At 37.6% G+C, this 14,492-nt stretch overlaps 1 protein-coding gene across 1 annotated transcript in view; it reads right to left on the reverse strand.

The window, feature by feature from the left end:
* The window catches only part of Dpp10 (dipeptidyl peptidase like 10), a 1,511,806-nt gene that overhangs the window by 719,837 nt on the left and 777,477 nt on the right, over positions 1–14,492 (reverse strand). The gene's annotated exons all lie outside the window — the stretch shown is intronic.

Here is a 14,492-nt window from a genome sequence, read left to right on the forward strand (position 1 = left end):
TAAGGCAATAAAAAGGCTTTAACCTCCACTTTGGATTCCGGAGATGGCTGAACGCACTGGAATCCCTAAAGGTTTGTTAAAAAAAAAAAAAAAAAAAAAAAAAAAAAGACATTAACCACACATGATTCTCTTTCCACATCCTTTTTACTGCATACATTAAAAAAAAAAAATTCTTAAGTTCTTCCTTTCCATTCAAGCCATTCCCATCCCAAGAATGTTTCCCAGAGCATTTGTCCAAACAGGAGATAAGGGGAGGGGGAAGGAACAAGGGCTAGATTAAGGCTTTGGTCCTCTCCATTCTCCTTACACCTTTCCACCTGTATGCAAGAGCTTTAACCTACAGCTAGGAGCCTGGGACCTGGAGCCCTGGTACAAATCAGAAACCCAGCCTAGTTTAGAAGTGGAGCACTGTGGGCTATAATTATCAAAGGTCACTAATTTCACCAGCAAGTACCTGCAGGTGGCTCTGTCCATGATGCGCAGAGGAATATATTTTGGTAAATGGAACACAAGCAATGTCCTAGTCTCTGATTTCTGGGTCCACAGAGGATTGCTGATTGCTCATCGGTGAAAGGCAAGAGGGAGACAGCATCGGTTTTCTCCCCCAACCGAGTTGGTCCTGGGGCTTGAACTCTGGGTGCTCATGATCCATACCTAGGGAGCATCTTTACCTACAGAGCCAGCTGGTGCTTTGATAAATTCAGTAGTTGGGTAGAAGGAACAGAGACCTTGGTGTTGGGTAGCTGTGTGGGGGGTGTGGTTAGCTAAGTGCTGTCTCCTTTCCTGTCCCAGTTACTCTGTCTATGAAGGTGCCCCTTGTCAACTGTCTACCTTTGCTAATTGCGTTACTAGAAAAATTATGTTTACCCCCAACAGTCATAAAAACAAATCTGGGTGAAGGCAAACCTTTACTTTTCAAACATCTGTGATCCCTGGCTTCTTGTGAATGTTCTATTTGTTCTGTTTGAGTAGAAATAACGTTTTGATGGGAATAATTTTACTTGTTGTAAAAGTATAAAGCACGTATAAAAATGAAATACAAGTAAAATAGCTAGCCTATAAATCTAGCAACCCAGATTTTTCCCTTCTATGTCATTTGAGTGGCTGGGGAGACAGCATGCATTATTCAGAAAATGCGTCCATCTTTACATTTTGCTCATCTCTTCCTTATTGGAGTGTATGAGTCCTCTCAAGCGATTCCATTTTGGACAATTTGCTCAACGTGAGGGAACTTACTTGATGACAGATTTCTTTCACATGGAGAAAGTATGAGGCAGGAATAGTGGCTTCCATTTGGGATAACTTATTGGATTGAATTCAGTGGCTGAACTTGCATTCACTTTTAGTATTCAGTATAAAATTTACTTTACTTACAAATCAAGACATAAATTGTTACGTGCTTCACTAACTCTGGTGCCTGGGAGAGAATCTTACTTTCAAGAATAGGTTATTTGAGTCTTTGCCTTTTGTCATGGATACCTATAGTTTAAACTTCAGAAACTTAATAACATGTAAATTGATTTCCCCAAATAAAATACTCTCTCTATATATAAAATACTCTCTCTCTCTCTCTGTCTCTTTGTCTCTCTCTCTGTCTCTCTCTCTCTCTTCAGAAATGTGAGTGAATGAGACATTGGAACTACAATCTTAGCTTTTCTAGTTCTAACTTGATTTCTTACTGAAAGGAAACATTTCTTTCTAAGAAATGTTGGCAGTTCTGTTTAGTATGGTCTCTGATTACAGCATCATTAAAGACAAAGGTAGAAATACTAATTCATAATCTAATATTCATATAACAATCACTGCACTGCTTGTGTGTGTAGTCCCCACCCAGACTTAGGCAGGCTGGCAGTTGCTCCTGCTGTATCATTGTGGAGCTAAGAGCCAAGGGAAGCAATTGGTAACTCACCTCTGCATCCATATCTGGTAAAATTAAAATTTCCACACTGGATCACTACTAAGATCCCTGCTAGCTCTAAATCTGAATAATTTTACATGTTTAGTTTTGTAAGTCAGAAAAGTATCTTCTGAGTGATAAGTCATTTACTTATGTTTACAATGTAGTGGGGGAAATTAGATTATGAATATATACAGATTATATACATATTAATTAAATAGTAACAAAGAGAGGCCATGAACTTTGTAATGAAGTGGGCACAAGAGGAACTGGGAGGAGAAAGGAGGGGTGGCAGTGCACGACTCATGTATGACGTTAGTGAAATAATAAAAATTAAATTTAAAAAAAAGATGAGGTAGCTCACAAAAGAGACTTACCTATACATTTTCCAGTAGTTTCTTATTATACTCACTTGCGTAGTAATTATATTGCTTTATTAGTATCTTTAGGATTCATAAATGTAAAATTAACATTTAATTGTCATAGTTGTGCTGAAAATAAAAAGCTTCATAATGAGGTTAGGGAAATGACTCCTTAACTAGCGTTTCCTACACAAACTCGGGACCTGAGATCAGATCCGAAGCCCTCACACTGAAAATCCCTGGTGGGATTCCATGCCTGTAATCCCAGAACTGGGGAAATAGAAGGAGGAGGATCCCTGAGGTTTGCTCACAAGCTAGTCCTGCTGAATCAGCAAGTTGCAAGTTCAGAGAAAAATCATGTGTTAAACAGTAAGATAGAGAGCATCAGAAGAAGACACCAGATATGGAGCTCTGGGCTCCTCACATATGTGCATGGATGTTCCTAGGCACACATACATGTACACACACACACACACACACACACACACACACACACACACACACACAGAGGAAGCCATGGGTACTTACAACATAACTTGAATAAGGTAAAGTATAATGAGTTTTGTGAATGCCTCTGAGAAAATTTTCTAACTTTGTTTCTTGGAGGAACTAAAGCACGGGCATTGTAACACTTGTGAGTAGGTAATGAAGATTGTTTCCTGTTTCAGTGATGGGAAATCATGCTCTTACAACTTAGAGACACCTGGTAAGGCCACCTGTAAAATACTCCTCTTAAAGATTATACATGTGTTCTGATAGATAGCTGACCACTTCATTCAGAATAATTTACTAAATTTAAGTCCACGGTTGTACTGTGAAAATGGAATGGCTTCAGGTTCCCATGAAGACACAGTTTACACAGCTGCCTTCTCCATGGACTCACTGGGGTTTCTAGAGACACCCCCCACAACCATTGTACATACAGAAATGCAGACATCTCCCGTGGGCATCTCTAGCTGGCTGCCAGTGTCTCAGAAGTGAGATACTACACTGTATCTCCTTTCCCCTTAGAATATGAAGTTGAGACATTGAGGACAGGTTACGAAAGTAGATAATGAGGGAATTGGCTCAAGATATTATTAAAATAATTCAGCATCCGTGGCAAAGATAGATTGTTCCAGAAATAGGCATGTCCTATCTGTTCTAATCTTCCATTTCAAAACATAGGCACAGGTACAAAGAAGCAAAATTTACCCTCTCCCAGCAAGCAAGGAATAAATAAGACCCAGTTAAACTCTAATATGTCAGAAGACAGAAACGCCCTGAGATTTTACAGAGCAGAGTACAGACAAACTCTTCAAATTCAGATAAACTAGATAAAACTAATGTGACCCTGAAAACAGCTACTTGCATAGCTACCCCCTCACTCTTCTCTCTTTTTCTATAAGTACATCTTTGTCACAAACAACCTGCCTTCAGAGGGCTTTTCCCAGCAGGTGCTGGTCCCCCATTGAGTGTCTGTAATGAGCAGAGTACCAGAGAGACAGAGTTTATAAGGCAGGCTTCAGAGACCTGGCAGGAAATGGGTCCAATTAGCTCTTTGCACATGAAGATGCAACTTTAGTTCATACCATTTGCTATCATTTGGTTTCGATTTATAAATTACTTTTCCTCACCTCTATAGGCTTCTCAAATTCCCCCACAGTGCTAAAGAGTCTCTCATGTCCTTGGGCAGAAAACCAGTACAGTGAGCATCATTCAGAAATAAGCTGTATATTTCTGAAGGTCTTAGCTGGTAAACTATAACAGATGCTTTGTTTTAAAGAAAAAAGAAAAAGAAAGAAAAGAAAAAATGGACAGGAAGAAAGAGGCATTGCCTATTCAAGTGCTATCCATGCAGGCAGGCAACTCTGCCTGTTCTGAGTTTGTTTGTTTTTTTTTGTTTTTTGGGTTTTTTTTTTTCTGTTAACTAAACTTTCTGTCACTCTCTGTCTGCGACAGGAAGACTCTCCTGTTATAAAAATTCATAGCCCAATTATGATCTCTGGTGGAAGGAGACAGAGTTGCAGTATCCTCAGAGTCATTCCTGTTGCTCACCAGAGACCTGGGGATATTGACAAACAGCTCATTCATACTGAGTTGCAGTCTGAAAGAGTCTCTCTGCTTGTTATATTTACACACCTCACGTCTTCCTTTCACCTCTCAGCCTTCAGTGACATATATAAGACCATCAAGGCAATAAAACAATGTGGGTGATTTTTCCTGGGGATGTTTTTTCTATGTGGAGCTGAGCTGTGGCTATGAAATGACTTGCTAATGTAAGATATCTTTTCACCCATATTGTTTTACCCACTACAAGCTCAGCTCAGAGTGTGTGTGTGTGTATCTGTGTTTGTGTGTGCATGCACATGTGCACAAGCACTTGTGTGCCCACAAACGCATGCGTGCATGACTTATATGGACATATGCATAAGCATATTCATAAATATGTGGGTGGGCATGTTGGTGCAATCACAGTTGTGTGTGCATGTTATGTGGAAGCCAGAATTGATGTTAGGAGATTGGACTAGAATCAAACTCAGGTTATTAGGCTTAGCAGCAAGTGCTTTTATCCACTGAGCCACCTTACTAACTGGCACCAATAAAAGAATATCGTTCAATCAATTGGTTATTGACACAGGAACAAAAGATCTTTTCATTCCTTTCTGCAGATATTAGTGGTCATTTTTACTTCTCATTTTTGTGTTTGTTTGAAGACAAATAAGTTTTCTGTGTACGCATGGTAGAAAGGCTGTTAAACATGGTAGACTGATAAGTACCACTAAGGAAACATCTTCAGATAACATGTCTTCCTTTGATGGATTCATTTATTATTATTATTATTTTTATTTTGGAACCTGGTATTTCTCATTTCCCTAAACTAGACCAGATTTTCTAGTGATTCTAATTTATCTCCTGTTTGTCCTTGATGACTACATACATGCTGTTTCTTACGGTCAGACATTGTGACCTGTTACTTCCCTTATGATTTTATATAATTCACAAGACACAGTGGAACACATTCCCTACGCATGAAGGTTTGTGTTTATTGTTAAGTGGACAGAATCTAAAATGTCCTTAGAGGTGGCTCTCTACGTATACCTGTATGGGATTGTTTTCATTATGTTAATCAAAGTGGGGAGACCCATTTTAAATGTGAGTGCCACCAATCACTGAGTTGGGATCCTGGACTGAATAGAAAAGGAGAAAGTAAGTCCAGGAGCTGAGTTTATCTTTCTGTTTCCTTACTATTAACAGTTGCTTCAAGTCTCTTCCAACACAGACCTCCCCACTCTGGTGGACTGCACCTGGAGCCTTATGCTAACACAGACCCTTTCTCCCCTGTGTTGCTTTGCCAGAGCATTTTATCACAGCAACAGGAACAGAAACTCAGAAATCACTGAGGGGAATCTACCAGTTGAGAGAACTCTATATGTGATCTTGATTATATATTTGTCAGTAAGAGGATTTCTATTTTCTGGTACACTTAACATGCTCAGTTCATTACTAAAGATTTTTGACTTGATTCAAACAACAAGATGAATCCAGAAATCAAGAGAAAGACTACAAAGGAAATTTGTGGCCAAGCCCATAGGATTTTGTGAAAGTATTTCACCAGACAAAGTTATTTGTTTAGACTGAGCAAATTGTAACATGAGGACATCCTCACGTATTATAATCAAGCTCATTAAAATTCATGTCTCATTTCTGTCATGTTTAATTTTACTCAATCTATGAATCTCGCTTAGTGGCTTGCTGTTGATATGGATCTCTCCTTACATTTATCTCCATCTTTCTGTGTATTTATTATCTATCTATCTATCTATCTATCTATCTATCTATCTATCTATCTAATCTATCTAACTATTTATCTGTCTGTCTATCTATCTGTCATATATCTATCTACCACCTATCTATCACATTTGGTTCTCTCTATATCATCTATGTATCATTCATCTGTCTACCCACATGTCTGTATATCTATCTGCTTATCATCTATTTTTTATTACTTATCTATGTATCTCTAACATGTATTCATCTATTTCTCTTTCTACACTGGTCTGCCATCTATTCCTGTATATCTATCTATCTATCTATCTATCTATCTATCTATCTATCTATCCATCTATAATTTACCTATTCATCTGCTCACATCTATGTATCATCTATTTGCCTATTATCAACCATTTATCTATCTATCTGTGTTCACACTTAACTATTACCCACCTGTCTGTATCAATTTCTTATAATAAGGAAAGTTTTTACATTACTAATTTCCTAGCTAAATTTGTACATCTAAATATCTACTAATGTCATATTCCCTTATTCCAGTCAAGGAAAAAAGAAAGAATGGAGAAGAAAAAAACAAGTTAGAATGGAAGGGTTAAAGGTAAAAGGGGAGCTCAAGTATATATATTCTGAAATTGGTAGGATGTTTTAATTATCACATTTTTATTAATGACATTATAAAGATCTCAAAAACATAATGACTCTATTGGTCAGTTGCAAAACATTGTTTCTGACATTAACTATATGAGATAGATCCTCATAAGTTTACGTTTCAGTTGTCAGTCCTGCTTCTAACCTTCTCATTCCCCTGCAGGCGATTTGTAGGTGACAGTCCCAATTAATTTCAAAGCTTAGCATTTCTTGTAATATTTTATCATATGTTATATATAACAACTTGACAATAAGAGGAGGAGGTGGAGAGGATCTGTAACAAATAATACAATTCATGAAAATCAACCACTAGAGAAAGGCTCTTCAATTGTCTCTTCAGTGTCTTATAGGATTAGGGTGTTTCATCTTCATTGATAGGGCATGGAGAGCTTCCTAAGGTAGATGAACCGTTCTCTTTGGTAGTCTTCTTGCTTAAGCTTGGAGAAGGAGACTAAGCAGTTTTCCATCTTCCCAAATCATGATGAACACTCACCCATTCAAGTTCACTAGAACTTTCTTTACTAACTATTCCTATAGTACATAGTTTAGTGTGCACCTCATTCCTTTATTCTTGACAAACTTATTCAACCCCATAATTATGATAAATAGAATCTCATCATATGTAGTAAATTATAGTTATTAGAGAAAAGCAGATTTCTCATGGGTACTGGGTTAAAGTTTTGTGGTTGGTATTTTGATTCCTGTTTGATTTTAGAATGCAGTACTGGGGAGGAGCCTAATTATTTTGCCTGATAAATAGAGGGAGATGTTCTTGAGAGAAAGTCTTTTACCCACCATCTCAATATTAAACCCTGTCTGGTCCTCTGAAATTTTATGTTTTAGTTTTGTATGCTATTGAAAAATCACTGTGAGAGTATGGGATAGTAACTTTATTTTTCAACTTGATACAGTGTAGACTCACATTGGAAGGTCTTCTCAAGTAGGGGTTGTTTATATTAGGTCGGCCTCTGAAGAAGGAACTTTTCTTCACTGGGGAAAGACACATCCTACTGTGGGCTAGACTGCATTTGATCATAAAAAAGGAGCTGTCACTTGACCTGACAGTTTTAAAACATTCAGAGAGAAACCCAAATACTCAACACTAAATATCCAATAAAACAAAGTGTCTTTTCATGCATAACAATATTAAGACAGAACGTACTATGGAAGTCCATTTTCTGTTTATCTTTGGCATTCCAGTATTCCATGTTCATCAGAATATTGTCCTCCCCAAAGATTTTAATGAATAGCTGTCCAGAGTCTCACTATCTTTGGAAGAAAAGACTGGGTAATTGTGGTGAAAATCTTTCTCTGTACATGACTCATTCTGTGAGCAGTTATCCACCTGGGCAGAGCTTTGCTTCCATGGAACTTGACAATAAGGAAAGCCAATACAAACACGATGGTGCCTTTCCTATTTGAGCTACCATGAATAACAGTGGTCTTTGTTTCAGACTCAAAAATCTCACGTTTGTTTAATGTCAGAGTCCACAAAATGGGCAAGGTTGCAAGCAATATGGATCTGCCCATCAAGGTTAGTGTACTACAATATTCAGTTTACTGTATTTTAAGGACTGCCAAAGGATCCATACAAGTATACTGACTTGTCTAGTCCTCTTCTTACACTAAATGGCACTTGATTGTATAGGTACATGTATGTGTGTACATGTGCTTGTGTGTGTATGAAAGAGGGAGAGAGATAGAGAGAGAGAGAGAGAGAGAGAGAGAGAGAGAGAAGGGAGGGAGAGGGAGAGGGGGAGGGGAAGGGAGAGGGGGAGGGAGAGGGAGCGATTTGGAGGTCAGAAGAAAACTTGAGTATCATTCCTTACAATCCACTTTATGGGGCTACAGCATTTTCCTGTGTATGCCTTAGCAACTCTGGAACTTAACATATGCACAAACAGGTTTACATTTGTTATATCATCCTGGAACTCTGACACAGGCCTTCATGCTTACAACCGTACTGGCTGAGCCTTCTCCCCAAACCAGTCACAACAAAAGTTTTAACATTGAACTTCTAGGGCTTTTTTCAAATCTCAACTCCATCGATACTAAGGAAATTAGTATGAGTGGAATCAGAATTGAACAGAAAATAACAGAGAATAGAAACAGGACACAGGAGAACCCTGATTGGCAGCTTCTGCCAATGACGATATTTGAACAATAGAATTTTCATGTAGCTTCTAGGCATGGTGTCTTCTTCATAGCCTAGTTCCAAGTGCATTTTAAACTACAGGGAAAAAAATGGATGAAAATGTAACACTTCCTCAAGTGCAAACCTTGATTTGGTAATGTAGCAGAGAATCCTAATGGCTGTGGATTATGCAGGGTAGTTTGCTTTTCTTTCAACATTGAACAAAGTGAAAGTGTGTGTGTGTGTGTGTGTGTGTGTGTGTGTGTGTCTGCGTGTCTGTCTGTCTGTGTGTGTGTGTGTCTGTATGTTTTGCATATGTGCATGTGGGTGTCAGTATAACTGTGTATGAAGACAAGAAGTGGACACCAGGTAGGTGTCTTCCTCAACCATTTTCCTTCCCACTTTTGTGACACTGAGACCTGCAGTGCCCCTATGCTGCTAAATTTTGACCAGAGAGCTTCAGGGGTCTTCCTGTCTTTACTTCCCCATTGCTGGGTTTACAAACTCTGTGCTTGAGTTTTATGTGGGTGCTGAGTAGGTATCAAACCCATGTCCACTTTTGTTTGGCAAATAAAGCAAAAAGTGATCTGGAAAGTGAAAAGGTAAGCCATTGTAGATATACTATTTTTGTATATAAAACGGGCTCTATTTGCATTTGGGAAGTGCTTTTATTTACATAGAAATTCAAGGAAACATAACATCATCAAGGTTAAATGCCATGTAAACATGGCCTTAAAAACAAAATAAGAGGAAGACTGGTGAGAAAGGTGAGTAGATAAAGGAATTTGACCTGGGTTCAATTCCCAGGTTCCATAAGATGGAAGCAGATAGCTGACTTTTCCAAGAGCTCCTCTAGCCTTCACACTCATTGTGGCAAGCAAACATGCATACACACACTTTCTCTCTATGTCTATGTCTATGTCTATGTCTATGTCTATGTCTATGTCTATGTCTATGTCTATGTCTATGTCTATGTCTATGTCTATATTATATTATATTATATTATATATTATTAGTATATACTCTATATATACATACATATATAAATATATGTATGTATATATATAATTTAAAAGTTAAAATCCCTTAAAATTCAGAAAATAAAATATAAAGCAGAAGGGGACTATTCCTCTAAACCAGGGTTTGAGGAATTCTAATCACAAGTCAAATACAGCCCCTTTTTCCAGTTTTGTAAATAAACATTTTTTTGGAAAACAGCCAAGTGTATTTACCTAGCTATTGTCTGCCTTCATTTTCATATTTTGATGTTACTCTTAAATACTTCTGACATAACTAATATGATCTACATGGATGAGAGAAGAAAGAAAGAAAAAGAAAGAAAGAAAGAAAGAAAGAAAGAAAGAAAGAAAGAAAGAAAGAAAGAAAGAAAGAAAGAAAGAGGAGGAAGGGAAGGAGGGAGGGAGGGAGGGAGGGAGGGAGGGAGGGAGGGAGGGAGGGAGGGAGGGAGGGAGGGAGGGAGGGAAGCACACAAATGAGCAAAGTTCCTTAGTAGATGAATGACTTCCTCAGTAGGAAAATATATACAGCTGAGAAAGAAACCCTGTCAATTAAGATATCAATCCTAAAATTTAAACTATAATCTTTTTGAAAATTTGTCTTGCATTCCTGAAAATGTTAGCATGGAATAGGAAAAAGTTAATACTTTAAAGGCAAAAAATGAATTCTTTGGTGTGTTGATTATAAAATAATTCATACTAGTTTTTCCTTTGGTGCACTTTGTTCTGGAGAGAAGAAATTAGCTAGTATATTCAAGAAGTTCAAGAAGAGTTATGGCGGTCTAAAGGTTCTATACAATAATTCTGAATGCCAAATAATCGGTTTATAGAGATCCTCACCACTCAGGAAATACTGCCCTAATGAGAGTCCTTTAAGGAACCTAAGAATAAAACTTAAAACTCTTACAATGATGAAATCACCCCAAGTAAGAACACCAAACAAGAGTGATATGTAATCTTAGTTTATAACTATTTATGTAATAGTCTCATTCACCAATGTCCAAAAGTCTTAAAAATCAAGTTCTTCACTGAATCTGGAAAATGGTTCTGTGGTTTGGAGCACTTGTTGTTGTTGCAGAAAACCAGAGTTTCATTTACAACCTCCATATTGGGCTGCACATAACCATCTGTAATTCTTCTTCCAGGGATCTGCTAGCCTCTTCTTGCTTTGGTGAGCATCAGCACTTCTTATACATATACCCACATATGAATGCACACATAGACAAATTAAAAGAATAAAACAAAACAATTCAAAATTCTCAATCTACCAAAAAAGTAAACTCAAGTCAAAATGTTTCAGTTAAAAAGCATATTTTTAAAAAAAGAAAAAAAAAACCTTCCACTTTTTCTTTAAGGCATAATATTAGCAACTTTGAGGAGACAAGTGCTTGTTTTGGTTTATAGTTCAAGAAGGATTGAATCTATCATGAAAGGGAAGGTATTGAAATTGTAGCTGGAGGCCAGGCTGGAAACCAGGAAGAGAGCTGTCTATAAGCTGCAGAAGCCCATCCCCAGTAACAGACTTCCTTCAGCTCAGATCTATCCCCCAGTAGTTTCATAACCTCTCAAACAGTACCAACAAGTCTTCAAATACATGATCCGGTGTGGAACATTTCCCACTAAGGAGTTAGTTTTCACTATCTCTCCTGTATATCTCCTTAAACCTATTTCTCAGAGGAAGGACTTGGACCTACATAGTGATAGTGACTCAACAGCAGTAATCAGCTTTCAAAGAGAACCTATGCTTTTTAACTAAATTTGACTTACAAATAATCAGTCTATGTGCATTTTTACTACAGGAACATTTCAGGTTTGGAATCTACAGTTTCAACTGAACTTGCAGTTTTAATAAGTACACCTGGCAAACTTAGGAGAAATGATCAGATCTTGTACAACGATTGAGGTGATAAAAGGCACCCAGGCCTCGGAGAAAAGGGTGGAATTCACACTGAGGATATGAAATATTTCTGCCCTTGAGCATCTTAATGTGAGCTAGTACAAAAACCATCAAAGCTTATCAGCTAGAGAAGAAACAAAACTGACCTTGACAAGGTTCTGTCTAGGCAAAAATGGAGAGATATAGTTTTCAATGAGCGTGCTAGGTGATGTTGTTCATCAGACATGATATAATGTTAACTGATTCTCTTCTGAAATGTAGAATCAGTTTATTACCAGCATAAGTATCAGGTGAAAGGACAGTATAAAGCATTGATTCTGATGGGGTATTTTTTCGAATTAAGCCACTGGGTAACCACATCATAGATGACAGGAAGTTCTCCAAGATGCAAAATTATTCAATACAATATATGAAAACAATGAATTTGAAAATAAGGTATTATCACTTTGGAATCTCTGATAAAATATTTAATCCATATACTAAATGTGAATATGGTTCTGAGTAAAGGAAGTAGAGATGCTTATGGTGCTGTCAAGTGACACAAGATGGGTCTAATGGAGAGTTTTTCTGGCCATCTGCAGGAACTGCAGAATATATAGATTGGCACCAGGAGTCTACAAACAATAGAGCCACTCTAGGGCAGACTCCCAAAGACAACAAAACCAAGATTACAATAGATTGTTGTCAAGCAAAGGAAGAGAAGTTTAGTTTGAGGGGAGAGATGACTGGTTGTTCAGATTATAGCTAAAAGACATTTTGATTTGAAAAGTGATGACAAAGTTATGTTTCTCCACTTTCTACACTTAAATATAAGCCATAAAATGGAACTCAAGTAAAATGACCATTAGTGAGCTCAGGGCAGTAACTAGTTTGGAAGCATGGTCAGAGCATATTTATAGGTCTCTAGGAACCCAGATGTGTCTTATAATTTGACGTGTGTGTGTGTGTGTGTGTGTGTGTGTTTGTGTGCTTGTATATACATGCACTTGTGTTGAGACACAGGGATAAAAACAGCATTTTCCATATACTGTAGGTGTGTGTGTTGAACCTGAGTGTGTGTGTGTTTCCACATGCGCACATGAGCACACTTGAGTGCCTATACTTGTATTTTGTTTTAAAATAAAAGTTTTAAAAGTGCTTAATCGCGTTCCTGGCTCTTACTAAGCACTCAATAAAAGGCAGCTATTAAAGAATATAAAGTAAAAGACAGTGATTACGGTGAGAACAGGCTTTCTGTGCTGTTTTAAAGTGAGGCGCTTCAGGGTCATGCTCTCTCTCTGCAGGGAATGTACAGCTGTAAAACTGCTCCTGCCTTTTCAAGATGTGTTTATGGCATTGAAAGCCGGTTGCCAACCTTGCTTTGAGAAGTCTTCAGGGTTAGTAAACACCAACCCAGGCTGTTGTTTTATGTTGCTGTGGTTCACAATTCAAGGCCACTAACTCATTTACATACTGTTAAAACAGTATTGATACAGCCTGGGTTCAACACCATAGACAAAGATTGCTGTCACAGTCTTAACCTAGTCTTACAGATAACAGAATGACACACACTGCATGATTTGGAGAACAGTAATGTCCCCATTGGCCACATCTGTACTTTCAGGAGCCCGTATCTCTGATCCCTCTAAACTTGGTTCCATGATTGTCTTTGAGGGGGCTGAAGTCCCCAGTCTACAATTTTCCAGTTATACGTGTGTATGCAGCATGGTATTCAGACAAGTTTTTGCCCATTAAAAACATGCCCCCGCTCACATAAGCCAAGGCTCCCTCACTTAAGCACCTGCCTTGGTTCCCCCAGGCCTCAGTGCTGTGTCTCAGCATGGTGTCTTCGGTCTGAGGGGTCCTTCTCAATTGCCAGGAAATGTTCAAATCTCATTTTGTCCTCTCTGAAGATGTTCACTCAGATGTATATTCTCTCTGTCTAAAGACATTCTCTAGTTCATACTGATTCCTCCTAGAAACTACCTGAGCCCGACTTCAGTAAAATGTGTTCTGCTCTCCACTCCCAGGGCACTTGATTTCTACTTATGCATTTCTCGCATGCCATTTAGTGCCTCATGCCATTAGCTACTATACAACCATTAGAATATTCTTTCCACTCCACCAGCCTACTGAGTCCATTTTCATGTTTTGAATTTTTCTTGTGAATAATAATAATAGTGAAAACAATGATGGTTCACATTTATTGAGTGCTTAATGTGAAGCAGGCACCACCTAATGCTTTTCATGTAATAACTCCGGAGTGAAGATTCCCACTTCTATTTAAAGTCAGAACACCAAAACCTTCTTAAAAAAAACCTTGCCCAAGTAGCATAGCTAGCGCATGTAATCCTACTGATAATATACTTAATGATGCATTATCTTAAGTTAAAACTTATAAATAATATACAATTATCTATCAAGTCCACAGATTTCATAGTTTGTGTTATATCAACTTTTCACTTGAAATTGTTTTGAAATATGTATTATCTATGGATATACCATTTCTGCCATCTATCCATCAATCCATCCATGTATCATCTATCTACGTATCTATATCTACATTTATGTACCAATCATCTGTCACATATTATTTCTATTTTTTAAAATCACATATTTATCAACAAATTATCTATCATCTAACTTGTATCTGTTTTCTATTTATCAATCACTTTTTAAACCAGCATTGATTTCTCTATCATCTGTCAATCATAAATAAATATGTAGGTTGTTGTATTCAATAAAACATATGGAAGTCGTTAATACTATCATATACTGGATATGTTTT

This window comes from Mus caroli, unplaced genomic scaffold (assembly GCF_978045245.1).
Source record: "Mus caroli unplaced genomic scaffold, Mus_caroli_1 scaffold_1, whole genome shotgun sequence".
Taxonomy (NCBI): Eukaryota; Metazoa; Chordata; class Mammalia; order Rodentia; family Muridae; genus Mus; species Mus caroli.